The sequence below is a fragment of the Lissotriton vulgaris genome, unplaced genomic scaffold, assembly GCF_964263255.1.
Source record: "Lissotriton vulgaris unplaced genomic scaffold, aLisVul1.2 SCAFFOLD_671, whole genome shotgun sequence".
In the NCBI taxonomy this organism is placed as follows: domain Eukaryota; kingdom Metazoa; phylum Chordata; class Amphibia; order Caudata; family Salamandridae; genus Lissotriton; species Lissotriton vulgaris.
Window position 1 is genome coordinate 649,103 of NW_028248167.1, and position 25,547 is coordinate 674,649.

Below are 25,547 nucleotides of genomic sequence, written 5' to 3' on the forward strand. Positions count from 1 at the left end.
TCAGAACCTGGCTGTATGCAAATTAGTCTGTTCCTGTCCCAGTGCATGATGGGAACAGGGCAAACCAAACTACAAAAGCCAATTCTTACACTGGGAAGGAAACAAGCTCCCGGGGACCGGTTTCTGGCATTACAGCCGTCTTCGGCCCGGTTTGCTTGAATCCTGATGGTGCAATGAGCAAGGGTCTCACATCTGAGAATACCCTTCCACGCTTAGGGTGGACAAAAATATTTACAACAAGGGGTGGTGAGGGACAGAGTCTCTGAATTAAGCAGAAAGCTCTCACCCAGTCAAGAGATCAGGGCTAGATCCAACACCGTTTTTTAGCTCATTGCACCATCCCAGTTTCAGAACCTGGCTGTATGCAAATTAGTCTGTTCCTGTCCCAGTGCATGATGGGAACAGGGCAAACCAAACTACAAAAGCCAATTCTTACACTGGGAAGGAAACAAGCTCCCGGGGACCGGTTTCTGGCATTACAGCCGTCTTCGGCCCGGTTTGCTTGAATCCTGATGGTGCAATGAGCAAGGGTCTCACATCTGAGAATACCCTTCCACGCTTAGGGTGGACAAAAATATTAGGACTCAGGCAGAAGATAATTCAGATGGCTCACAGAGGACATCCAGGCACCACGGCCACAAGGAACGTTCTAAGAATGCACTATTGGTGGCCGGGCGTGGACAGCGAAGTTAGGAATCTTGTTGACAAATGCGAGCAATGTTTAAGATCTGACAAACATTGGAGAATAGAAAAAAATGAGTTGCAGATGGTGCAAATCCCTGATGGACCCTGGGCCAAAATAGCAATAGACTTTGCTGGACCCTTCAATATCTTGCCAGATGAATGCAAATATTTGATAGTTGTGACGGACTACTACACTAAGTGGGTGTGTTACAAATTCGTGAAAATGGTTACAACAGAAGTGGTAATAAAATTTCTTGAAAAAACCTTTGAAAGAGAAGGGCAACCAAAGGTTATGGTGTCTGATAACGGATCACAACTGGTATCACGAATGATGGTAGAATTCTTAGAAAAACGTGGAATAAAACAGGAGAAAACACCTCTTTACAGTCCCAAAAGCAATGGTCAAGTAGAGAGGATAAACAGATTCTTTAAAGAAGGAATCCAAATGGCTATTGCAAATGATATGGATGTCAAAGAGTTTATTAAGACGAAGATCAATGCGTACAACAATACGCCTAAAGAAGCTACGGGGTTTACTCCGTTCTTCTTGATGAGAGGAAGAGTATGCAACAATGTCTTAACACCAAAAGTAGGTGAATGGAAAAAAACAGCTGTCGAAGAGACAAGTGTGTGAAAAGGAACTCAATGTGAGGGAGAACATAATGTGTAAACAAATGAAGAATAAGATATATTCTGACGAAGTGAACAGAGCTAAGGATAAAGACATTGCACCTGGTGATTGGGTGCTAGTGAAAAAACCTGGTCTGGTGAGCAAGGGAGAGTCTAAGCTCAGCAAACCAATGAGAGTTGGCAGAGCGTCAGGTGGAGCTGTGTTTGTTGAAGGTGAAGGATGGCGTAATAAAGATGATATAGTAAAACTGAAACTTGGTCAAGAACAAATTATAATGAGAAGAGCAGAACAGGGAGGAGGAAGTCTAGATAGCAGTATCCTAGAATGGGATGATGTGTCTAGCAGCCCAGAGATGTTACATTCCAATGCCAATCGTGGACCATCTTTGGTTTTCAGGTGAAGGCTCTACCAGACATTCCTCTGGTGTCGAGGACACTGCTTTAGTTCAGGAAGGTTCAATGGTAGACAATGAAGCAGAGGGAAATGAAAATACCGTAACTGGCATGTGTGATGTTGATGCTAATATAACCGGGGGGCAGCCTTCAAGAACGGGCAGAGTTATCAAATTGCCTGCCAGATTTAAGGACTATGTTATGGAATAAACTCAGGTTAAGTTTTATGGAGGAAGGGAGATGTCGTACATGTTATAATGGTTATTACACAATGTTATTGGCAGTATGTTTTCTATGTTTATTATGCAGCATCACACCGCGTCACCATGGAATGTTTGCAATGTATTTAGGTGACGTCACCGGTAATTGGGTGACAGATGACAGCTGACTCCGTTCTTTCTAGATGTTCATCCCGCTACTGCGGGCCTTTGTTGTTACAATAAATCTTATACAAACAACACTATATATTCCCTTGTGTTGTATGCTACAAAACGTTGTCTCAAATAGCTGGGGCACCTGCCATGAAATGACAGGAATGCTAAGGTTAGGGCTTAGAATTCAATTCTTTTTTTCACCGGCAGCCAGAGAAGGTCTTTGATATGCGGAGAGATGTGATGACGAACTGGAAGCCGTCTAATCAGTCTCGCAGCCGAGACCGTGAATCACTGGAACAAAGATGGACCGCGGTCAACCCGCAACAGTATATCATCTAAGGTGGTTCATGTCTACATGGAGCTGCCATACTTCGCTCCACGCACTACTTGCACCGCGTCACCCCAGGCAGGAGCTTGTGTCACCACAGGCAGGAGCTTGTGTCACCCCCTAGCAGGAGTTTGTGTCACCCCCAGGCAGGAGCTTGTGTCACCCCCGGGCAGGAGCTTGTGTCACTCCGGGCAGAAGCTTGTGTCACCCCGGGCCGGAGCTTGTGTCACTACAGGCAGGAGCTTGTGTCACCCCCGGGCAGGAGCTTGTGTCTCCCCAGGCAGGAGCTTGTGTCACCCCCTAGCAGGAGCTTGTGTCACCCCCGGGCAGGAGCTTGTGTCACCCCCGGGCAGGAGCTTGTGTCAGTCCGGGCAGGACCTTGTGTCACCCCAGTCAGGGGCTTGTGTCACCTCAGGCAGGAGCTTGTGTCACCACAGGCAGGAGCTTGTGTCACTCCGGGCAGGAGCTTGTGTCACCACAGGCAGGAGCTTGTGTCACCCCCTAGCAGGAGCTTGTGTCACCCTCGGGCAGGAGCTTGTGTCACCCCCAGGCAGGAGCTTGTGTCACCCCTGGGCAGGAGCTTGTGTCACCCCCTGGAGAGGAGCTTGTGTCACCCCAGGCAAGAGGTTGTGTCACCACAGGCAGTAGCTTGTGTCACCCCCGGGCAGGAGCTTGTGTCACCCCCTAGCAGGAGCTTGTGTCACCCCCAGGCAGGAGCTTGTGTCACCCCCTGGGCAGGAGCTTGTGTCGCCCCAGGCAGGAGGTTGTGTCACCACAGGCAGTAGCTTGTGTCACCCCCGGGCAGGAGCTTGTGTCACCCTGGGCAGGAGCTTGTGTCACCCCCAGTCAGGGGCTTGTGTCACCCCTAGCAGGAGCTTGGGTCACTCCGGGCAGGAGCTTGTGTCACCCCCGGGCAGGAGCTTGTGTCACCCCCAAGCAGGAGGTTGTGTCACCTCAGGCAGGAGCTTGTGTCACCACAGGCAGGAGCTTGTGTCACTCCGGGCAGGAGCTTGTGTCACCACAGGCAGGAGCTTGTGTCACCCCCTAGCAGGAGCTTGTGTCACCCCCGGGCAGGAGCTTGTGTCACCCCCAGTCAGGGGCTTGTGTCACCCCCTAGCAGGAGCTTGGGTCACTCCGGGCAGGAGCTTGTGTCACCCCCGGGCAGGAGCTTGTGTCACCCCAGGCAGGAGGTTGTGTCACCCCCGGGCAGGAGCTTGTGTCACCCCTGGGCAGGAGCTTGTGTCACCCCTGGGCAAGAGCTTGTGTCACTCCTGGGCAGGAGCTTGTGTCACCCCAGGCAGGAGGTTGTGTCACCACAGGCAGTAGATTGTGTCACCCCCAGGCAGGAGCTTGTGTCACCCCAGGCAGGAGCTTGTGTCACCCCCAGTCAGGGGCTTGTGTCACCCCTAGCAGGAGCTTGGGTCACTCCGGGCAGGAGCTTGTGTCACTCCGGACAGGAGCTTGTGTCACCCCAGGCAGGAGGTTGTGTCACCCCCGGGCAGGAGCTTGTGTCACCCCCTAGCAGGAGCTTGTGTCACCCCCGGGCAGGAGCTTGTGTCACCCCCAGTCAGGGGCTTGTGTCACCCCCTAGCAAGAGCTTGGGTCACTCCGGGCAGGAGCTTGTGTCACCCCCGGGCAGGAGCTTGTGTCACCCCCGGCAGGAGGTTGTGTCACCCCCGGGCAGGAGCTTGTGTCACCCCTGGGCAGGAGCTTGTGTCACCCCTGGGCAAGAGCTTGTGTCACCCCTGGGCAGGAGCTTGTGTTACCCCAGGCAGGAGGTTGTGTCACCACAGGCAGTAGATTGTGTCACCCCCAGGCAGGAGCTTGTGTCACCCCAGGCAGGAGCTTGTGTCACCCCCAGTCAGGGGCTTGTGTCACCCCCTAGCAGGAGCTTGTGTCACTCCGGGCAGGAGCTTGTGCCACCCCCGGGGCAGGAGCTTGTGTCACCCCGGGCAGGATCTTGTATCACCACAGGTAGGAGCTTGTGTCACCACAGGCAGAAGCTTGTCACCCCGGGCAGGAGCTTGTGTCACCCTGGGCAGAAGCTTGTGTCACCACAGGCAGGAGCTTGTGTCACCCTGGGCAGGAGCTTGTGTCACCCTGGGCAGGAGCTTGTGTCACTAGAGGCAGGATCTTATATCACCACAGGTAGGAGCTTGTGTCACCACAGGAAGGAGCTTGTCACCCCGGGCAGGAGCTTGTGTCACCCTGGGCAGGAGCTTGTGTCACCACAGGCAGGAGCTTGTGTCACCCTGGGCAGGAGCTTGTGTCACCCCGGGCAGGAGCTTGTGTCACTAGAGGCAGGAGCTTGTGTCACCACAGGCAGGAGCTTGTCACCCCGGGCAGGAGCTTGTGTCACCACAGGCAGGAGCTTGTCACCCCGGGCAGGAGCTTGTGTCACCCTGGGCAGGAGCTTGTGTCACCCTGGGCAGGAGCTTGTGTCACCCTGGGCAGGAGCTTGTGTCACCCTGGGTAGGGGCAATATGAGTGTTCTGCTGTTAAGATCTGTTTACTCCTTGGCAGCCATTGCTGGTGTTACTTCCCCGCGGTCTTGCGTTGGGATATGTCTGTAGAAAGCAGCAATATTTCCTGTGATAATCCCTGCATGTTAAACGATCCCCCATTCAGCAAGTACAAATGAGGTGTAAGCCCCCCCGCCCCAACCAGCCTCCAGAGCTGAAAGATGTTGTATCAAATTCAAATCGCTGTGTATTGTTTACAAGTCACTCAATAATCAAGGTCCCCACTTTCTCAAACAGAATCTTCTCCATCATGTCCCAACCCGATTTCTTCGTTCCTCTATTCAGAACCTCTTGGCTGTGCCTCGCACTAGAACAGTCACCTGGGGCGACAGGCGTTTTCTGGTTGCCGCCCCTAGACTCTGGAACACCCTTCCTGCACATATCCGAGCAAGTCCCTCCCTGTTCACATTCCGCAAACAGCTACAGACGTGGTTATTTGACCAATAGCCTTGTATATCTTCTTTACCCCAGTTGCTGATCCATCCCTTAATTAGCGCCGAGACGCCCACGGGTATTCGCCGCGCTCTACAAATGTCAATAAATAAATAAATAAATAAGAAAGGGAAGGGGGACATTTGCTTCATTTCTTTAAAGATGTTCAGGACCCACGTAACGTAAAGAGAGGTGTTTCTGTAGGAAGAAACAGCGAAGCACCACAAGGTAAGGACCCCTTGCACCCATATCCTTGAGGCTTGCGATGGAGTTCAAAAGGAATTCTGCTGTTTCAGATTAAGCACAAATAGGCAGCGAAAAATTCACTAAATGTTGAAAACAGTAGGGAGCGAGCCGGCATCTCTGCCAGGTTCCTCTTTGTAAGATGGTACGGTCGTTACTGTTTTGGTAACTCTTAAAGCAGTAGTTAAACGTTTATATAAACATTTTATGCCTTTTATGAATCCCTTGGAAAAATTAAATTGCTCATAAGATTTGAAAGGTCAAAGGCCTTTTCTGCATCATCAAGGATAGTTATTTGTGAATGCCAGGGATAAAGAATCCATGTTAAAAGGCCCTAAATATATAAAAGATTCCTTAATAAAATTACCCAAACCTCTGCTGTTCAATATAAAACAATATGAATCAATCAATCAATCAATCAATCAATCAGTGACACTTATAAAGCGCGCTACATACCCGTAGGGTCTCAAGGCGCTGGGGGGGTGCCGCTACTGCTCGAACAGCCAGGTCTTCAGCTTCTTCCTGAAGGAGAGGTGGTCTTGGGTCAGGCGCAGGTCGGGAGGGAGGGAGTTCCAGGTCTTGGCGGCCAGGTAGGAGAAGGACCTTCCTCCTGTAGTCGCTCTTCGGATGCGGGGGACGGCGGCGAGGGCGTGGTTGGCTGATCGGAGGTGGCGTTTGGGAGCGTAGAAGTTCACTCGGCTGTTGAGGTAGCTCGGTCCTTGGTCGTGTAGGGCTTTGTGTGCGTGGGTGAGGAGGCGGAAGGTGATTCTTTTGTTGACGGGGAGCCAGTGAAGGTCTCTCAGATGTCCGGAGATGTGGCTGGTTCGTGGGATGTCGAGGATGAGTCTGGCTGAGGCGTTCTGGATCCGCTGGAGTCTCTTCTGGAGCTTGGCGGTGGTACCGGCGTAGAGGGCGTTGCCGTAGTCCAGTCGGCTGGTGACGAGGGCCTGGGTGACGGTCTTCCTGGTCTCGGTGGGGATCCACCAGAAGATCTTCCGTAGCATGCGTAGGATGTTGAAGCACGCCGAGGAGACGTTGTTGACTTGCCTGGTCATGGAGAGGGAGGAGTCCAGGATGAAGCCCAGGTTTCGTGCATGGTCTGTTGGTTTGGGTGCGGTGCCCAGGGCGGGAGGCCACCAGGAGTCGTCCCAGGCGGAGGGTGAGGAGCCCAGGATGAGGACCTCCGTCTTGTCCGAGTTCAGTTTCAGGCGGCTGGTCGTCATCCACTCGGCTACCTCTTTCATCCCTTCGTGCAGGTTGGCTCTGGCGGCGGCGGGGTCGTTGGTCAGGGAGAGGATCAGCTGGGTGTCGTCGGCGTAGGAGATTATGCTGAGGTTGTGTTTGCGTACGATGGCCGCGAGGGGGCTCATGTAGACGTTGAAGAGGGTGGGGCTCAGAGATGATCCTTGGGGGACGCCGCAGATGACTTCGGAGGCCTCTGACTTGTTGGTGGTAGGCGGACTCTCTGTGTTCTTCCGTCGAGGAAGGAGAAGATCCATTCCAGCGCCTTGTCCTGGATGCCGATGTTGCTGAGGCGCCGTACAAGGGTGCGGTGGCAGACCGTGTCGAATGCCGCGGAGAGGTCTAGGAGGATGAGGGCCGCTGTTTCTCCATTGTCCATCAGGGCTCGGATGTCATCGGTGGCGGCGATGAGGGCGGTCTCGGTGCTGTGGTTGGCTCGGAAGCCGGACTGTGAGGGGTCGAGGGATCCGTTCGTCTCGAGGAAGGCGGCCATCTGCTTGTTGACGGTCTTCTCGATGACTTTGGCTGGAAACGGGAGGAGCGAGATGGGGCGGTAGTTCTTGAGTTCGGTGGGGTCCGCTGTGGGTTTCTTGAGTAGAGCGCTGAGTTCGGCGTGCTTCCAGCGCTCAGGGAAGGTGGCGGTGTCGAAGGATGTGTTGATGATGTCTCGCAGGTGGGGTGCGATGACAGCGTCGGCCTTGTTGAAGACGTGGTGAGGGCAGGGGTCGGTCGGTGATCCGGAGTGGATGGAGTTCATCGTGCGGATGGTGTCTTCGGTGCTGATCGGGGCCCAGGCGTCGAGGGTGGTGGTGGGGGGTGGTTGTTCGGTCATGGTGTGCGTTGGTTGGTTGTTGAAGCTGTTGTGTATGTCCGCGATCTTGTTGTGGAAGTATGAAGCGAGGGAGTTGCAGAGGTCTTGCGATGGGGTGATGTCGTTGTTTCCTGCGCTGGGGTTGGAAAGCTCTTTCACGATGTTGAAGAGTTCCTTGCAGTTGTGTGCGTTGTTGTCCAACCGGTCCTTGAATGCTGTTTTCTTGGCGGCGCGGATCAGCTGGTGGTGTTTCCGGGTGGCAAGTTTGAAGGAGGTCCTGTTGTCCGGTGTCGGTTCCCTTCTCCAGACTTTCTCGAGGGCTCGGCAGTTCTTCTTGGAGCTCTTGAGTTCGTCGGTGAACCATGGGGCCTTCTTGCTGCCGGGTCTGCTAGGCGGGGTCCTCAGTGGGGCGAGTTCGTCCACGCAGTTGCTGATCCACTTCGTGAGGTTGTCGGCGGCCTGGCTGGGGTTCGCTGAGCTGGCAGGAGGGTGCTGGCTCAGGGAGGTGGCGAGCTGGTCTGCTGTGATCTTGTTCCAACTTCTGCGGGCGGCCTGTTGGTGGTGGTGGTGGGTCGTCGTTCTCTTGAAGGTGAAGTGGACGCAGCTGTGGTCCGTCCATTGAAGCTCAGTGGCGTGGCTGAAGTCGATGTCTGTGCTGGAAGAGAAGACTGCATCGAGTGTGTGTCCGGCGAGGTGGGTGGGGGTGGACACCAGTTGCTTGAGTCCCAGGTTGGCGAGGTTGTCGAGCAGGGTGCTGGTGATGCGGTCGTTGTTGTTCTCCAGATGGAAGTTGAGGTCTCCCAGGAGGATGTAGTCAGCGGAGGGGAGGGCATGCGGGCTGACGAAGTCGGCGATGTCCTCGCTGAATTGCGTGCGTGGTCCAGGGGGTCGGTAGATCAGGGTGCCTCTGAGGGTGGTGTTCGGGTTGGTGTGGATCTGGAAATGCAGGTGTTCGGCGCTGGTCAGGGTGTTGTCGGTGCTGGTCGTGAGACGGATGGTGCTCCTGTGGACGATGGCGATGCCTCCTCCCATCTGGTTGGCGTTTCGGTCCCTCCGGACGATCTTGTAGCCCTCTGGGTTAGCGATGGCGATGTCGGGAGCTGAAGAGGCGTTCATCCAGGTCTCCGTGAGGAAGGCAACGTCAGGGGCTGTGGCGTCTAGGAGGTTCCAGAGTTCGATGGCGTGTCTGTGGACGGAGCGGGTGTTGAGCAGGATGCACTTGAGGTGGGTGCTGCTGGTGTTTGACTTGGCGGGTGTTGGTGCGAGGCAGGTCCGGATGCAGGAGAACTTGCAGGCGTGGCAGCTGAAGGGTCCGTGGGTGTGTCGTGGTGTGGCTTGGTGGCACTCTGGGTGTCGGCCGGTGTTGAGTGCGCTGAGGGTGGCGGCTGAGTATGTACTGCGGGTCGGTCGGGTTCTTCGAGGTCCAGGGGTCCTGGCGCTGGTCGCGATCCGGTCGCGGACGGGCGCAGACGGGCTTACCTTTGGCGCGCCTTCTGGACAGAACCTTTTGTAAGCTTTAGCCTAAATGTTTGGGAAAATTTGACTATTAGCATTTAGAAGTGATATTAGCCTACAGGATTTGCCTGAATCGTTCCTTGATTTAGAAAATACCCAGGCTTGAAAAATCCTCTCATATAGCGAGTCCGTTTTTTTCAAGGTGAGAGTTTTCGGGACTACCAGCCCGTTGTGGCAAGAGCGCTCACGCCTGAATTGCAGCACTAATTCTATGTCAGTCCACGGAGGCTTCGTACTGTGCTTCTCAATCTCTACTACTCAAAAAACAGCAGCCAATCAAAAAACCATAAAACATTGTAAACGCTACATTTTCCATGAGGCTTTGCACCACGCCTGCATAAACCCACAATTAACAGTGACCCCTATATACAAAATAGCGGGGCACCATTTTACTGCCTCTTTCTTTGCTGCTCTGCAGTCAAGATAAGTGCCTCTCTATTTTGCATATCTGTTCATGAAACGCATAGTTGTATTGTTTGAAATAACTTGCACTTTGTATTGCTTACTGTATACCCCATCTCCCGACCCCTCCAACCATCCTCCCTTGTCCCCTCCTTCTGACCCTGCACGGCCCCATGTTAAACTCATTGCGAGAGTTACTGAAGGGGCGACGAACCATGCCTCCAGTGTGGATCCTCTTGCCCCCCGCCACCGGCTCTACTTCCAGCCGCAGCCCCCCATACTGATACCGATACAGATACGGTCTCTTCCCACGAGTCCCAACCTCACAAACGTTCCAAGAAACGCAAGCACTCCATTTCTCCATCTCTCCAATCCTCTTTCACCTTTGACCCTGCAAGCATTGTCCACCCTAGGTCCCCAAACAATTTCGAAAAAGAAGTCCGCTCAAGACCGGTCAGAATGTCCCCCGCCCAGATCTCCCTCACAATACTGCCATCACACCAGATACTGACACCTCTCTGCAAACCCTTTTAAAGAAATATAACAAGGACCCCAAAAAAGGTATGCATAGAACACGTAGAGCTTGTCAATATAAACTACTTGAAGTTTCCCGACCCCTAGCTAAGATCTTAGAACTAGCCCCTTAAGCCCAGGAAATGGGAGTGGCTATCCACCCAGATGTCCAAGCAGGCTGGACTCAAAGGGCGATATGCCTCCTAGGCGATGCCAACTGCTCTCTCGCATCTGAAAGACGCAAATCTGGTCTCATATGCATAGATCCACAGCTAGTACAACTGGCCTCAGCAGAACCCGGCCCACTGGCAGAAGGACAGTTATTTGGTGAGCGCTTTGTGAAGGACCTAGCAAAATTTGTGAACACATTCACCTCTTTGAACAACTCTCAAACCTCACTCCACTCAAGAGAGTGTTCAATCCCCTTCTGGCAGAGCCGGTCATGGCAGAGGACGTGCAACCGGCCGGTCCACAGGTAATGGTTTATCCTGTTCTTTCAACACTTCCTTTGGAGGGCAGATTGAAACATTTTGTAATCAATTGGATAAAAACTACATCTGACTCTTGGGTTCTGGACACTGTTCAATGTTACCAGATAGAATTGTCCCCCCCGTCCAAGATTTCTCCCCTCCTCCATTGTTCCCAACAAGCAAAGTATTTTATAGACTCAGAACTGCAAGAGCTTTTGACTAAACAAGTTATTGCCGCAGTGCATCCTCACCCAGAGGGGTTTTGTAGCAATGTCTTTTTGGTTAAAAAGAAAGGAGGTGATCAAAGACTAGTCCTGAGCCAATCCTTTTGTGATTTACCGTCATTTCAAGATGGAAGGCATCCCTCGTCTGAGAGATTTGTTGCAGGACTGGATGGTCCGATCACAACTCAAAGACGCCTACCTGACAGTCCCGATCTATCCTCCTCATCAACAGTATCTTCAATTTCAATGGAAAGGCCAATAGTTTCAATGTCAAACTCTACCCTTCGGCCTCTCGTCAGCTCCATGGGTGTTCACCAAACTCTTAAAACCGGTAGGAACGCGCTTAAGAGAAATGGAGGTCTTCATGATCGTTTACCTAGACGACAAGCTTCTTCTGGTACAAGATCGCTCAGTCTTGTTACTACATCTGAGTTGGACAGTGTCCATTCTTCAAAATCTGGGTTTTATAATAAATTGCAAGAAATCCATGATGACTCAGTCTCAGCAGGGGGATTTCATTATTTTCAACCAAACTTCAGCTATGATCAAATGATTCCTCTAACAGCCGAAGCTCAAGAGGAGCTTCAATGGTGGTTGCTGCATATGGAAGCGTTGAATGGCAAGGCCCTCTTTGGAGTATCCCCAGACGTGGTCATCGAATCCGATGCCAGTCCTTGGGGCTGAGGAGCAAGATGCAGAGAGTTTGCTACAGGCAGACGATGGTCAGCCGAAGAGTTGAAACTTCATATCAACTGTCTGGAATTCTTGGCGGGTTCCTTTGAATCAAGTCAATTTCTCCAGTAAAGAACAACTGTTGCATACACCAGCCAAATCACACCATGTTTCAATAGTCGAGAAGTACAGTCTCAGAATCCCGCCTCCCAGCGTACAGACATTAATAAAGCAAAAATATGTTAGAAACAACCAAACCCCTGTGATTAGACCACTCCCCCACCCACTCTCCTCAAATTCTGCTGTATTTCTTGGGGCAACCACGTGCCGCGTACATAACTTTCTCCTGTGCAGTGCACCAGTCCACTCCACTTTGCCAACGCCCCACGGTTGGGGGGTCAGGACATTTCCAGGAGGCTACAATGTCCCTTTTGGCTAAAAGAAACAGTTTTTTTCATTTCGCGACCCGTCTAGTCCGTCAGTGATGCCCAGAATCGTGTGCTTAGGATCAAGTGGAACCCTCCACTCCAGCACCTCAGAGAGTTCTTCCTCAATACCCTTCCAGAATCCCGCCAGGAGGGGACAGGCCGAAACCATGTGGAGGAAGTCAGCAGGATCTTGGCCACTCCTGGTACAGACTGGGGACGGACTAAACCCTGCGCAATGAAGGCGTACAGGGGTGAGATATGCGGCATGTAAATAGTAGAGCTGCACTAAGCGCTGCCTAGCGGAGGCGGTGACCGCTCTAGGGGCCATAAGGGCATCCCGCCAGTCCTCTTCGTCCAAGGGGCCCATCCAGCCCTCCCATTGTGTCTGCAGTTGGTCCAGGGAAGTTGGGGTGTTGTTGATCAGTGTGCAGTAAATGCGGGAAATGCCACCCTTCCCCAGGTCCCCAAACATAATCTGTGCTTCAGACGGCCTATGATCTGGCTGCTGCGTGCCCGTTGCAAGGTGTGAGTGGAGGGAATGCCGCAGCTGGAGGTAGCGAAAGAATTGTGAATGATGCAGCGAGTACCTGCTCTGAAGTTCTTCAAAGGAGCGCATATGATCTCTCACCCAAACGTCCCCAAGCTGTGTGATACCTACAAGGTCCCAGGTCCCGAAACACCGAAGCCTGACCACCTCCCTGAGCCAGGTCCAGCGCCACAGGTGTGTACATTGGGTCTGTGCGTGCCTCCAGTTGGTGTGCCGCAGGGCACCCCGCCAGGCCAGTAATACAGAGCGTGTCACCTCCGGAAGGTGGGATGGAATCGGGGTCCCATAGAGAAAGGATTGTATCCTTTCGAGGCCTGCTACCCAAGCTCAAGCCTGTAGGTCAGATCAGACCACCCCCCATTGAACCAGTCATGGATGGAGAGGAGTCGTGTGGTCAAGTAGTATAGATAAAGGTGAGTCAACCTCAGACCCCCGTCGAATGATGGGATCCTGCAAGTGCCGAGCGCTAATCTGGCCCTACCCTTCCCCCATAAGAACTTACTAGTTAAGCCGTCAAGTTCACGAAACCAGGCCTTGGGAAAGCACATGGGGGTATTCTGTAGCATCTAAAGGAAGCGGGGGTGCACCATCATCTTAAAGAGAGCCACCCTCCCCATGGGTGTTGAGGGGGAGTGACTGCAACCGGTGGAGATCCGCCTTGGCCCGCTTTACTAGTGGAGTGACATTGAGGGCCCAGCTAAGCTCGGGCAGCAGGGTCACCCAGATCCCCAGATATTTAAATGATTGACGGCGCAGAGGTATTTCAGACTGCCAGTCAAAGCATTCCCGGGAGAGGTGAAGGGGAACCAGAGCCGATTTGTTGGGATTCAAACATAGGCCTGAGGCCTGCTCAAAGGACTGCAAGATACGAAGACAATGGGGGCCAAAATGGGCAGGATCTGCCAAGTAGATGAGAACGTCGGCCGCGTAGAGGGCGATTTTATCCGGTTCGGCGCTGGGCCATTCCCATCCCCGCACTCGGTTGCAAGACTCTATTAAGGACGCCAAGGGCTCCATCACTAAAGCAAAGAGCAGGGGGGAAAGGGGACAGCCCTGTCTCATTCCCCTACCGACTTGGAAGGGCTCCGACAGGACCCCGTTAACTAGAACACGAGCCTTTGGGAGGGCATACAGAAATTTGACCATGGCTCGAAAGCGGGGGCCAAGTCCCATCGTGTCAAGAACGTCTTGAAGGAAGCCCCAGTCCACCGAGTGGAAGGCCTTCTCAAAGTCAACCAGGAGAAGCGCAAGGTACGGGGTAAGGAGGTGGCGATGGGCCAGGGTGGAGTGCAGTCTGCAAAGACAGTGACGGGTGCCGCAGGAGGGCATGAACCCAAATTGGTCGGAGTGGACCAACATAGTCAGATGAGGCTTGAGTCGCTGCGCAAGGATGGTGGCGAACACTTTGAACTCGGTGTTGATGAGGGAGATGGGGCGGTAGTCTGCACACTGCTGCGAGGGGGGCTGAGATTTCGGAAGGACCACAATGGTGGCTATATTCGTTTCCTGAGGAAAGGAGCCCTTCTCCACGGCTTTCCGAAACAGAGCATTAGGATGGGGGATGAGAACGTCCCTATAATGGGCGCAGTATTCCTGGGGAAGGCCGTCTGGACCCAGTGTCTTACTGGATGAAACAAGGGTGATTACGTCTCCAATTTCCACACGGGACACGGGACGGTCCAGATCGGCTTGAAAGGAGACGTCCACACGGGGAAGGCAACCACCCTCCATGTCCATCAGGTCCGTAAGAGATAGGGTCGGGGCCCGGGCCTCGTAGAGCCTGTGGTAGTAAGCACCAAAGGCCTGCACCATTTCCATTGGGGACCGGCATTGCGACCCGTCTGGTGCCGCTACTTCAGGAATTATACGGTTTGCCCTTGGGTACGTAGCCAGACAATGAAGGAGTGTGCCATTCTGTCGCCTCAACCGTATACCCTGCCCACAGAGGAGCGCCAAAGGAGTTTCGCCGTGTTCGGCGATAGCTGCTTAATCTCTGACCGAAGCTGGGTCAGAAGTCTCGTGTCGGATGCGTCTGGAGACCGGGCCGCAGCTCGTTCGAGTCGCGTAGCCTGGGCCTCTTGCGAGGTAATTTGCTCCAATTGGATTTGTCGCTGGAGCTTGAGTTGGCCCTTGGCGACCCCCCTAATCGTGGCCTTGCCTGCCTCCCACAGGGTGCCCGGGGAGGACAGAGAGCCCTCGTTGGAGAGAAGGTAATGTTTGAGCTCCTCCCGCACCGCCTTCCTAAAGTCCTTGTCTTGAAGAAACCAGACATTTAACCTCCATGTTTGTCGGGCAGTGGCGGGGGGACCAGCATGGACCAGCACAGGCGAGTGGTCAGAGATACCACTCGGAAGACGCAAGACGTCCTGAATCAGAAGACAGTCCGTTGATGGTATGCCGCTGAGGTATGTGTAAATTGTTTAGAGTGGGGATGCCACAGTAGGCATGCGTGGCACAAGCCTAGTGAGGCTGACCAAGACCGCAGCTGCTTGGCCTGTGAAATTCTACCTGGGGATGGTGTGTAAAGGTCTGGTGACGAGACCGCATTAAAGTCGCCCCCAAGGAATGTAGGACCGAGGGGCAGTGACGCTAGGAGGTTCGCGGACTTAGCTAAAGTCGTTGTCCGCATCGAGGGGGGAGAATAAAGGGACACCAGGTTAATCGGGTTGCCATTTAGTGTGCCACTGACAGCTACGAAAGTGCCCTGAGCATCAAGAGTCGTTTGGACAGTCACCAGAGGAAAGGAGCATATTACCAGGATTGCCACCCCACGGGAACCCCTGATGAACCTTGAGTGCCACACTCTGTCATAGCTGTATCGCAGTAGGACAGGGCAGTGGTTACCCTGCAGGTGGGTTTTCTGAAGGAGTAAGATATCTGCCCCTGAGCGCTGCGCATACTTGAGGACAGCCATGCGTTTAAGGCGGTCCAGGAGGCCATTAACGTTCCAGGACATGATACGCAGAGGGCCGCTTATTAATCGCGTGTTGCACATAGTATGTGGGCTGACAATGGGACTGCAAGTCTGAAGGGGGAGATCCGGTATGTCTGTCTCATCGGATGTGCGGCAAGGTATGTCATGAATGCTGGTGTGGTCAAAGTAAGACACATAAAGAAACACAGAACTGAGGAAAAAACTCGAGACAACAGTACATTTCTCCAGAAAGTCCGCCGTGCGGCCCTGCTCCGCCCCCTCCGGGAACCCCACCAGGTGAAGATTATTGCGCCCGGGTCCTATTCTCTGCATCTTCTGCCCAGAGGTGCAGCGCCAGAGTGTGAGTTTGAAGGCAGGCCACCTGTCCATGGAGTTGCTGGACGTCGTTTTCCACTGTGGAGATACGAGATTCGGTTTCCTTGATCCGGGCGTTGGTGTTTCGGAGATCCTGCCGGATAAGAGTCATTTCCATGCGCCTCCGCGATCTTACCCTCCACCGAGGTTTGCGAGGCGTGGATGGCTTGCAGCATGGCAGATAACTCAGCTGAGGGTGGCGGCTCATGTTCCACAGTCCCCCCGGACACATCCGCCTCCAGGGTAGTGAAACGGTCCATTTTGGTTTCGGTGGCAGGAGCCTTCGATGACATGTCCATCCTGCCCATGGTAGCACTTCAGAGAGCCTTGGCACCCGGGTCCCCCGCAGGCGGGTCTCACAGCGGATAGCCCGTGCGCCTCTATAGGTGGCCCAGAAGCAAGCAGGTTGAGCATCAACGCCGATGCAGTCAGGACCAGATCTTCGGTGCACGTGGCTGACCCCACTGTCCCGGGCAGTGTGGGAGGGAGGGGGGAAGGAAATCAGGGTGCAGCAGTAAGGCCAGGCCTGCACCAACGCAGTCTCGGGGGCTAGAACAGTCCAGCTGTGCCCACCAAGGTGACAGGGGAACCGGCGGGTGTTCTCTGCTGCTCGGTTATGCGGCCAATATGGAGTCCTGTGCCAGCCCGCACCCAGGGGTACGATATCAGGGCCTTGTCAGTTCGTATTCCATGCAGAGAACCCTCCAATAGGGAGAGTCAGTCAGGCCAGGGAGCAAGGGGGACCACCCTGGGCCGCACCCCCACAGTGGCTGCCTGTGCACGCGGGGGCCCCCACTCAGCAGTCCCTAGACCCCACTGCTCCAGGACTTACCCCCGTCAGTGTGTGCTTCGCCCCAGATCCTCAGCTACTCCCCTCAGCTCCCGCTGCCTGATATGGGGGCCGCTCCCCTGAACAGTCCACAGGTTAAGGCAAGGCACAGGCAGACTTGGTGGTCCCAAGCGTCACTCCCGTCGCCGGCCGCCACAGCGCGGCCCCAGACCCCCCAGGGTCCTGCTGGGGCGCAATGAGAGGCAGTGATGTCCGTCCCCCACTCTCTGGGCCGCCCAGCCCCACACGCGACAAGGCGGCCGCGTCTCCGGAGGGCCGGGCGCCAGCGAGGGGAAACGGGAGGCAAAGTCCAGTATTAAATTGGCAGCTACCCCCCCCACCCGTTATGGCGGCTGCTCTCTTAACACTCTGTGGTTGGGGCCCAGGCTGCCCGGCACTGCATGCAGCAACGCGGCCATGCCTCCGGAGAGCCCGGCGCGGGTAGCTGCGTGCGTGCCAGCAGGAAGGTGGACCTCCAAGTCCAGCAGCGGGCTCGCAGCCACCCCCAGCCGCTCCCTCCGCCCGATATGGCTGCCGCTCCTGTGAGCCCCTCGCAAGCTTGGCACAGAGCGGCTCTGGATCTCCAAGGATCGCTGTGATGCGCCTCCCTCACCCGGGCCACCAGACACCGCACACAGGGAAGCGGCCGCGCCTGCTGGAGAGCCGGGTGCCAGCGGCCGCGTGCGAGCCAGCAGGGAACCGAACAGCCACTCCTGCAACAGGCCGGCCACAACGGACCCGGGGGGGGGGACAGCGTTAAGGAGCCCTTCAGTTCCCGAGGCAAGTGCTGCTTCAGCGAGGAAGACAAAGATCAAAGACTGGGGGCTGCCATTATGTCCAGGATACACGGCAGGCCGGTCCGCAGCTTCAGGGGTCCCGATGAGGAGATTTACACCTCCAGTCCCTCCGCCAGATCACCACATCAGGTTAGGAGGATGATGTGTTGCCTGATGGGTCGTTATGAGCTATGATTACGGGCGGATGGTGGAGGGGTCCCAGAGCACTCTTAGAGTGCGTCCACCATCTTGGTTTGGCTAGCCATGCCCTCAGCTTCCTTGATTTTACAGCTGGAGACCTGACCAGATGGCGTTGGGAACGGATGCCTTTCTTCTGGGGATCGCAGACAAATTACACCTTTCCCCCATTTGCAATGATCCCGAGAGTGGCGGCCCAAGTTTGCCGGCAATCAGCGACATTAGTGTTAGGTACTCCATTGTGGAAGACACAGTCGTGGTTTCCAACTCTCTTGGAACGGGCTGAGGCTCTTCCCATTCAACTCCCAGTTTTTCCTCAGATGCTTCTGGGCCCAGTCGGGTTTCCCCATCCACTAGTTCTTCAAGACCAACTGACGCTCATGGTTTGGAAAATCTCAGGAGACATGACCAAATTGAGGGGATTTCAGCGACAGCTGATGACTTTATACAACACGCTTGTGCTCCTTCCACTCGTCAACGTTATTCTTCAGCATGGAAACGATGGGTGAGTGCGTGTCTTCAACATGAAGTGGATCCTGTAGAATCAGATTTGAAAGAAGTCCTTAATTTTCTCTCAGAATGTGCTGAATCATGTTTATGTTACAGGTCAGTAAACAACTTTAGATCTGCAGTATCAGCAGGACATAATCCAATTGATGGTAAACCGGTGGGTGCACCCGGTTGTATGCAAGCTATTAAACGGAATAAGGGTGGCTAGACCCCCAAAACCCAGATACACTCAGTTATGGAATCTTACTAATGTATTATCATTATTGGAATCTTGGCCTGATAATCAAGAATTATCTTTTTAATAGCCTTCAGCTAAATTAACCATGCTTTTATGTCTGATTTCTTGCCGACAAGTGTCGGATGTACGTGCGTTAGATCTAGCAGGTAGGTTGTTTTCTCCATATGATGTTTCTTTTAATATTTCAAAACGTACTAAGACTATGTCCCATTCCATCGATTATCCTGCTTTACCTCACAATGCCAAGCTTTGTGTTGCAAAATTATTAAAGGTTATGAAGAATGTACTTTGGCACATAGTTCTGATCCTTTGGGTCCTCTACTTCTGGCTATCCAGAAACAGTTCCGACCTGTATCTGCTGCTACTTTAGCACTTTGGGTACGCTGGGTCATGGCTGAAGCTGGTATTGATATCTCTTTATATGGTGCTCATTCCACTAGAGGTGCTAAGGCTCTAAAGCCTTTGTGATGGGGTGTAGATTGGAAGATATTCGCAGAGCTGCGGATTGGTCGTCTGACTCCACGTTTAAGATTTTTTATTACAGACCTATTGTGCATGCTTCAACAATTAATGTTGGTGAGCTTTGAACGAGCACAATCGGAGCCTCCACTCCTGCCAAAGAACGACACCGATGCAAGTATGATCCCACCCGTTGGGACAGGTAAGACTTGTATCTAGACTGTCTGGATGTCATATGGCTTATGTTTGACATGGGTTCTTCCCTCCCTTGTTCTGTTTACGAATAATGATTTGCTCAAACCCAAATGTATTTTTTGGATTTCAGGAGCAGATTCGAAGCAAAATTAAATTTCTTGGATTCATATCTACTTTGGCGACTTTTTAAGCCGGATCAATGGAAGTTGTCTCATCCGAGATCCTTTTTCATGTGGAATTGGCTCTCCATTGAGAGCTGAAACTGTATCCTGTTATGATTGGACTGATATTAGACTGCTTGTTGCAAAGAAAGAGGCAGTAGGATGGTGCCTTGCTATGTTGTGTATATACTGGTAACTGTTGATTGGTGCTTTATGGAGGGATGGTTCAAAGCCTCATGGGAAATGTAGTGTTTACAATGTTTTACTGTTTTTTGATTGGCTGCTGTTTTTGGCCAGTAAAGATTGAAAAGCATAATACTCGCCTCTGTGTCCTTATCAGAATCTAAAATTCCGGTTGCAAAAGCTGGAACATTTTCTATTATAGCCAGTCAGGCAAAGAACAGGTGATTGAATTGGATGAGTGCAGCACAGGCTCCTGTTGCCATCAGCCAATCTGAGAGCAGCCAACACTTGTGTTTTCGGTCAATGATATAGTGTGCTTCTCATTGGCTGATTACAATCACGCCGGTGGGATATACAGACCAAGATAAATGCACACTGCTTCCACCCATCCCCACGTGCTGTGCCTCAGCGCCCTGTCCAGGATGGAGGTCGTCCCTTTGGACTGCACTTGGAACATGGTTCATCCTGGCAGTGCTTCTCCTGCGCTTTTTAAGCTTTGCCAACGAATCATGACCCATCAATTACCTCGGAAGCCGGCTGAGGCACAACTCCACCGCTCCAGTCTCTTGGAAAGCAGTGCGTGACATGCCTACAGGCTGTGCGCGTGACATGCCTACAGGCTGTGCGCGTGACATGCCTACAGGTTGTATGCGTGACATGCCTACGGTTGTGTGCGTGACATGCCTACAGGCTGACTGCGTGACATGCCTACAGGCTGTGTGTGTGATATGCCTACAGGCTGTATGCGTGACATGCCTACAGGCTGTGTGCGTGACATGCCTACAGGCTGACTGCGTGACATGCCTACAGGCTGTGTGTGTGACATGCCTACAGGCTGTATGCGTGACATGCCTACAGGCTGTGTGCGTGACATGCCTACAGGCTGTGTGCGTGACATGCCTACAGGCTGTGCGAGTGACATGCCTACAGGCTGTGCGAGTGACATGCCTACAGGTTGTATGTGTGACATGCCTACAGATTGTGTGCGTGACATGCCTACAGGCTATCTGCGTGACATGCCTACAGTTGTCTGCGTGACATGCCTATAGGCTGTGTGCATGACATGCCTACAAGCTGTGCGTGTGACATGCCTACAGGTTGTATGCGTGACATGCCTACAGGCTATGTGCTTGACATGCCTACAGGCTGTGTATGTGACATGCCTACAGGCTGTGTGTGTGACATGCCTACAGGTTGTATGCGTGACATGCCTACAGGCTATGTGCTTGACATGCCTACAGGCTGTATATGTGACATGCCTACAGGCTGTGTGCGTGACATGCCTACAGGCTGTGTGCTTGACATGCCCACAGGCTGTCTGTGTGACATGCCTACAGGCTGTGTGCGTGACATGCCTACAGGCTGTTTGCGTGACATGCCTACAGCCTGTGTCTGCGTGACATGCCTACAGGTTGTATGCGTGACATGCCTACAGGCTGTGTGCGTGACATGCCTACAGGCTGTGTGCGTGACATGCCTACAGGCTGTGTGCGTGACATGCCTACAGGCTGTGTGCGTGACATGCCTACAGGCTGTGTGCGTGAAATGCCTACAGGCTGTCTGCGTGACATGCCTACAGGCTGTCTGCGTGACATGCCTACAGGCTGTCTGCGTGACATGCCTACAGGCTGTCTGCGTGACATGCCTACAGGCTGTCTGCATGACATGCCTACAGGCTGTGCGCATGACATGCCTACAGGTTGTACGCGTGACATGCCTACAGGCTGTGCGCGTGACATGCCTACAGGCTGTCTGTGTGACATGCCTACAGGCTGTCTGTGTGACATGCCTACAGGCTGTCTGCGTGACATGCCCACAGGCTGTGTGCATGACAGGACTACAGGTTGTACGCGTGACATGCCTACAGGCTGTGCGCGTGACATGCCTACAGGTTGTCTGCATGACATGCCTACAGGTTGTCTGCATGACATGCCTACAGACTGTCTGCGTGACATGCCTACAGGCTGTGTGCGTGAAATGCCTACAGGCTGTCTGCGTGACATGCCTACAGGCTGTCTGCGTGACATGCCTACAGGCTGTCTGCGTGACATGCCTACAGGCTGTCTGCGTGACATGCCTACAGGCTGTCTGCATGACATGCCTACAGGCTGTGCGCATGACATGCCTACAGGATGTACGCGTGACATGCCTACAGGCTGTGCGCGTGACATGCCTACAGGCTGTCTGTGTGACATGCCTACAGGCTGTCTGCGTGACATGCCATAGACTGTCTGTGTGACATGCCTACAGGCTGTCTGCGTGACATGCCCACAGGCTGTGTGCATGACAGGACTACAGGTTGTACACGTGACATGCCTACAGGCTGTGCGCGTGACATGCCTACAGGTTGTCTGCATGACATGCCTACAGACTGTCTGCGTGACATGCCTAACTGCTGTCTGTGAGACGCTCGTTATTGAATTCGGATAAATTCTATTAAGAGTATTTAAGCGTTTCATGTACAATAGAGTATGTTACTTCATTGAGAGGTATTTATTAAAAGTGATAGTTTTTAGAATCAATCGTTTTTATTGAGCAGTATACCAACACATAACACAGCTCGGCTGCCTACATCCACCGGCCGGCAGAGCGCAATCCAGCAGTCTTAAACACACCCTTATGGCCTACACCCCAGGGGGCGACCCGGCGAGGACATATGCAATGCCAGGAGGAACAGCCATGATTATTCGCTTACACTGCATTTTACGAAAAAACACAAAACCATTAAACAATAATAACACGCCCCCACCACCCTACTCCCACCCCCACCACTACCCCAGCCCCCCTCCCGCCTCCCTCCTCCGCATCAGTCCCTACTATTCCCCTAGTTCACACTAAGTCCCTCCCGTCTCACAGTACGCTCCAGACCCTCCGATCTTATGTGGCTGCACCCTGAGGGACCACCGGAATAAGGTGTAAGATTTGCAAGTACTTAGGACAGGTTACCTCGTGCAGATCACGAGATAGAAGGTGTATAAATGATTCCCACAGCTCAGCATACACCTCATCTTTGCCATCCACACACAGAGACAGTCTCTCCATGGCCAACAAATGCCACAGTCGCCGAATCCAGTCCCTCGGGTCAGGTGAAGCAGAGGATCGCCATTGTGTAAGGATAACCAAGCGTGCCGCTAACAAGGCTAGCCCTATCTGCCTGCCCCTCATAGAGCGCAAAGGTAACGCTTTAGGTTGCGGGAGGCTTAACAGCACATGCTCCGGAGCCCTGTGAAATGTGATGTGAAAGGCCCATTCGATATCATCAAGGACCGCCTTCCAGTAGCGCTCTAGTTTCGGGCAGTGCCAGAGCAAGTGCGTCAATGTGCCTGGAGCACCACAGCCCCGCCAGCAAAGACCCGAGCATTTCGGATCCCAAGTTTTAATCTGCGCTGGTGTATGGTACCAGTATGACAGTATCTTGTAGGCCGACTTAGCGCCCAAAACATTGGACGCGGTATGCTGCGCGCGAAAAAACACCTTTTCCCATCCTTTACGTGACAGCAGGCGGCCCAGCTCCGTCTCCCACCGAACCTGCGCTTTAGTACGCGGTGCCTTAGGGCGCGGAACAATCAGGGCATATAGGTCAGATATAAGTTTGCGGTCATCTTTTTTGCATATCACCCAACGCTCTAGGGCCGGGACATATCGGCCATATTAGGAGGTTGAGTAACCCAATGTGCTACCTGCGAGTAGGAAAAGACATCAGATTTGGGGAGGGCAAAGTGGTCCCGACGCAGCGAAGAAAACGAGATCAAGTAATCGAGGTCAAAGAGGTGGCCTGCCCTCTTACAGCCCTCCACCCTCTGCTCCGCTGGTCCGGGTTGTTGACAATGGGCATCATAGGCCACGGAAAAGTGGTCCAACCCTTATGCCTTGCCAATTGTTCCCACGCCTTCATGGTCGGCGATGTCACTGGTGACGAATATAGGCCCCACGCTCTGTGTTTTCGAGGGAGCCACAATTTGCGCCAAATGTTGCGCCCCGCCACCGCCTGATCCATAAATAACCAGTGTTTGCTGGAGAGCGGTCTGTTCCATTCAAGAATAAAGCGCAGACAAGCCGCCTGGTAGTATGCCATAAGATAGGGAAAGCCAGGTCCGCCGTTGGCCCGAGGGACCGTCACCAGCGAGGATGCATGCCGCGGACGTTTATGGTTCCATAGAAATTTAGTAAGCAGCCCCTGTAGCTTCTGTATGGTACCCGGCGGAAGGCTCAAGGGCAACTTCTGGAAGAGGTATAGAATGCGCGGCAGGATCGTCATTTTGACTGCCGCCAGCCGACCAAACCAGGCGCACTGCAAGCGGGACCAGTCAGACAGCGATTTGGTTGTTTGCTCGACTAAGATCTTGTAGTTGAGAGAGACTGTCTGTGCTATAGTGGGAGCCAGGCGAATACCCAGATAAGGGATGTCGGATTGAACCCACTGGAAGGCAAAGTCCTTTTGGAGGTCCTGCACGTCAGTGGCTGGGACCGAGACGTTAAGGACCTTGGACTTGGAAAAATTGACCTTAAAACCGGCTACGCCACCAAAGTCACGTAATTCCCTCGACAGGTGTCGCAAGGATGTGTTGGGGCACGTAAGCGAGAGGATCACGTCATCAGCGTAAAGGCTTATCTTGTGCTCGTCAGCGCCAAACCGAATCCCCTGAATAGCCCCGTGAGACCGCACCCTCTGAGCGAAGGGCTCCATATAGAGCGCGAAGAGCAACGGCGACAGGGGGCACCCCTGTCTCGTCCCATGGGTGAAGGGTAAAGGGGCAGCTCTGCAACCGTTGACCCGGACCGCTGCTCGCGGGGCGGCATAGAGACAGTGCACCCAATTCACAAAGTTGTCCCCCAGCCCGAAAGATCTCAAGACCGCGAACAAGTATGTGCAGTCGACGCGGTCGAAAGCCTTCTCAGCATCTATTGATAAAAACAGGGCCTGTTTGCGAGAGCGGTGTACCGAGTCCATGAGGTGCAGAAGCCTCTTCATGTTTCCCCCCCTTGTCGCGTTGGTATAAACCCAACCTGATCTGGCTCTATAATGCCATCCATGAATGGACTGAGATGGGCCGCCAGAATGCCAGCGAAAAGCTTCATGTCGATATTGAGGAGGGAGATGGGGCGATACGAGCCACATTCCATAGGGTTCTTCCCTGCCTTGGGGATAACTGTAATCACCGCCTCAGACATAGAAAGGGTCACTTCTCCAGTGTCCAGGAAAGAATTAAAAAGACAGGTTAAAAAGGGCGCCAGCGCCCTACAAATCTTTTTATAGAAAATGGCCGAAAAGCCGTCCGGTCCTGGGGATTTGGCCAGTTTTAACAGCGAAATCGCAGAGATGACTTACTCTATACGTATTTCAGCATCAAGCGCTGCTGCCGAGGCCTTTGTGAGGGTTGTCACTACACATGACGCCAGATACGCCTTCACATGTTCTGGGTCTGACGGTTCCTGGCTATAGAGCGTGTGGTGGAACCGCCGGAAGGAGTCTGCGATTTCGGGTGTCGGCAGTCTGCTCTACCGCATCAGTGTCCCTAATGGCCTGGACAGTGGCCTGTTGTGCGCGGGCCCTCAGCCTGTGTGCCATCATCCGGCCCCCTTTGTCCCCACTGAGGTAAAACTTGTGGTGCAAGCGCAAGAGGGTGTATTCCGCCAGGTCCAGGTCGAGATGTTTAAGCATGCGCCTCTTCGTTTCCAACTCCCTCCAGATGCGTGGAGCCCCAGTCTGCTTATGGATCACCTCAAGGCTTCCCACCTCCCTCTCCAACTCCTTGCGTTTCTCCCTGGGTAGTCGAGCCAGCAATGAGGGAATCGCAATAAAGTCCCCCCAAACCACCAGTTTGAGGGCCTCCCACACCGACCGCAACAACATACCATCCCTGTCATTATCCACAAAGTATTGCATGATCGTGGTTCGTATGCGGCCAATTACCTATTCCGAGTGGAGAGGGAATGCCAGAGACGCTACCCCGACGACGGCGGCCGTTGCTCGGTACAGGCAACCCGTATGGAAATAAGGGCATGATCGGACAGGGAGCGCGGGGAGATCTCTGCTGCTGATAGATGGGGCATGAGACGTTGTGGCGAGGAAATGATCTAAGCGTGCATAGGTTTTGTGAGCAGCTGAGTAGTAGGTGTAATCGGGCTCCAGGGGGTGGTGAGTACGCCATACATCATGGAGCCCCCCTTCCTGTAGCCATTGCTTCCCTCCCTGGGAGATGGCCCCCAACCTGATGCGTACGTGCAGCACATCTATCCAGTGCTGAGTCCATCACAACAGTCAGATCTCCCCTCCCA

General features: G+C 53.5%; 1 protein-coding gene across 1 annotated transcript in view; it reads left to right on the forward strand.

Moving 5' to 3' along the window:
* LOC147664912 (uncharacterized) overlaps positions 1–25,547 on the forward strand; it is a 313,239-nt gene that overhangs the window by 131,204 nt on the left and 156,488 nt on the right. The gene's annotated exons all lie outside the window — the stretch shown is intronic.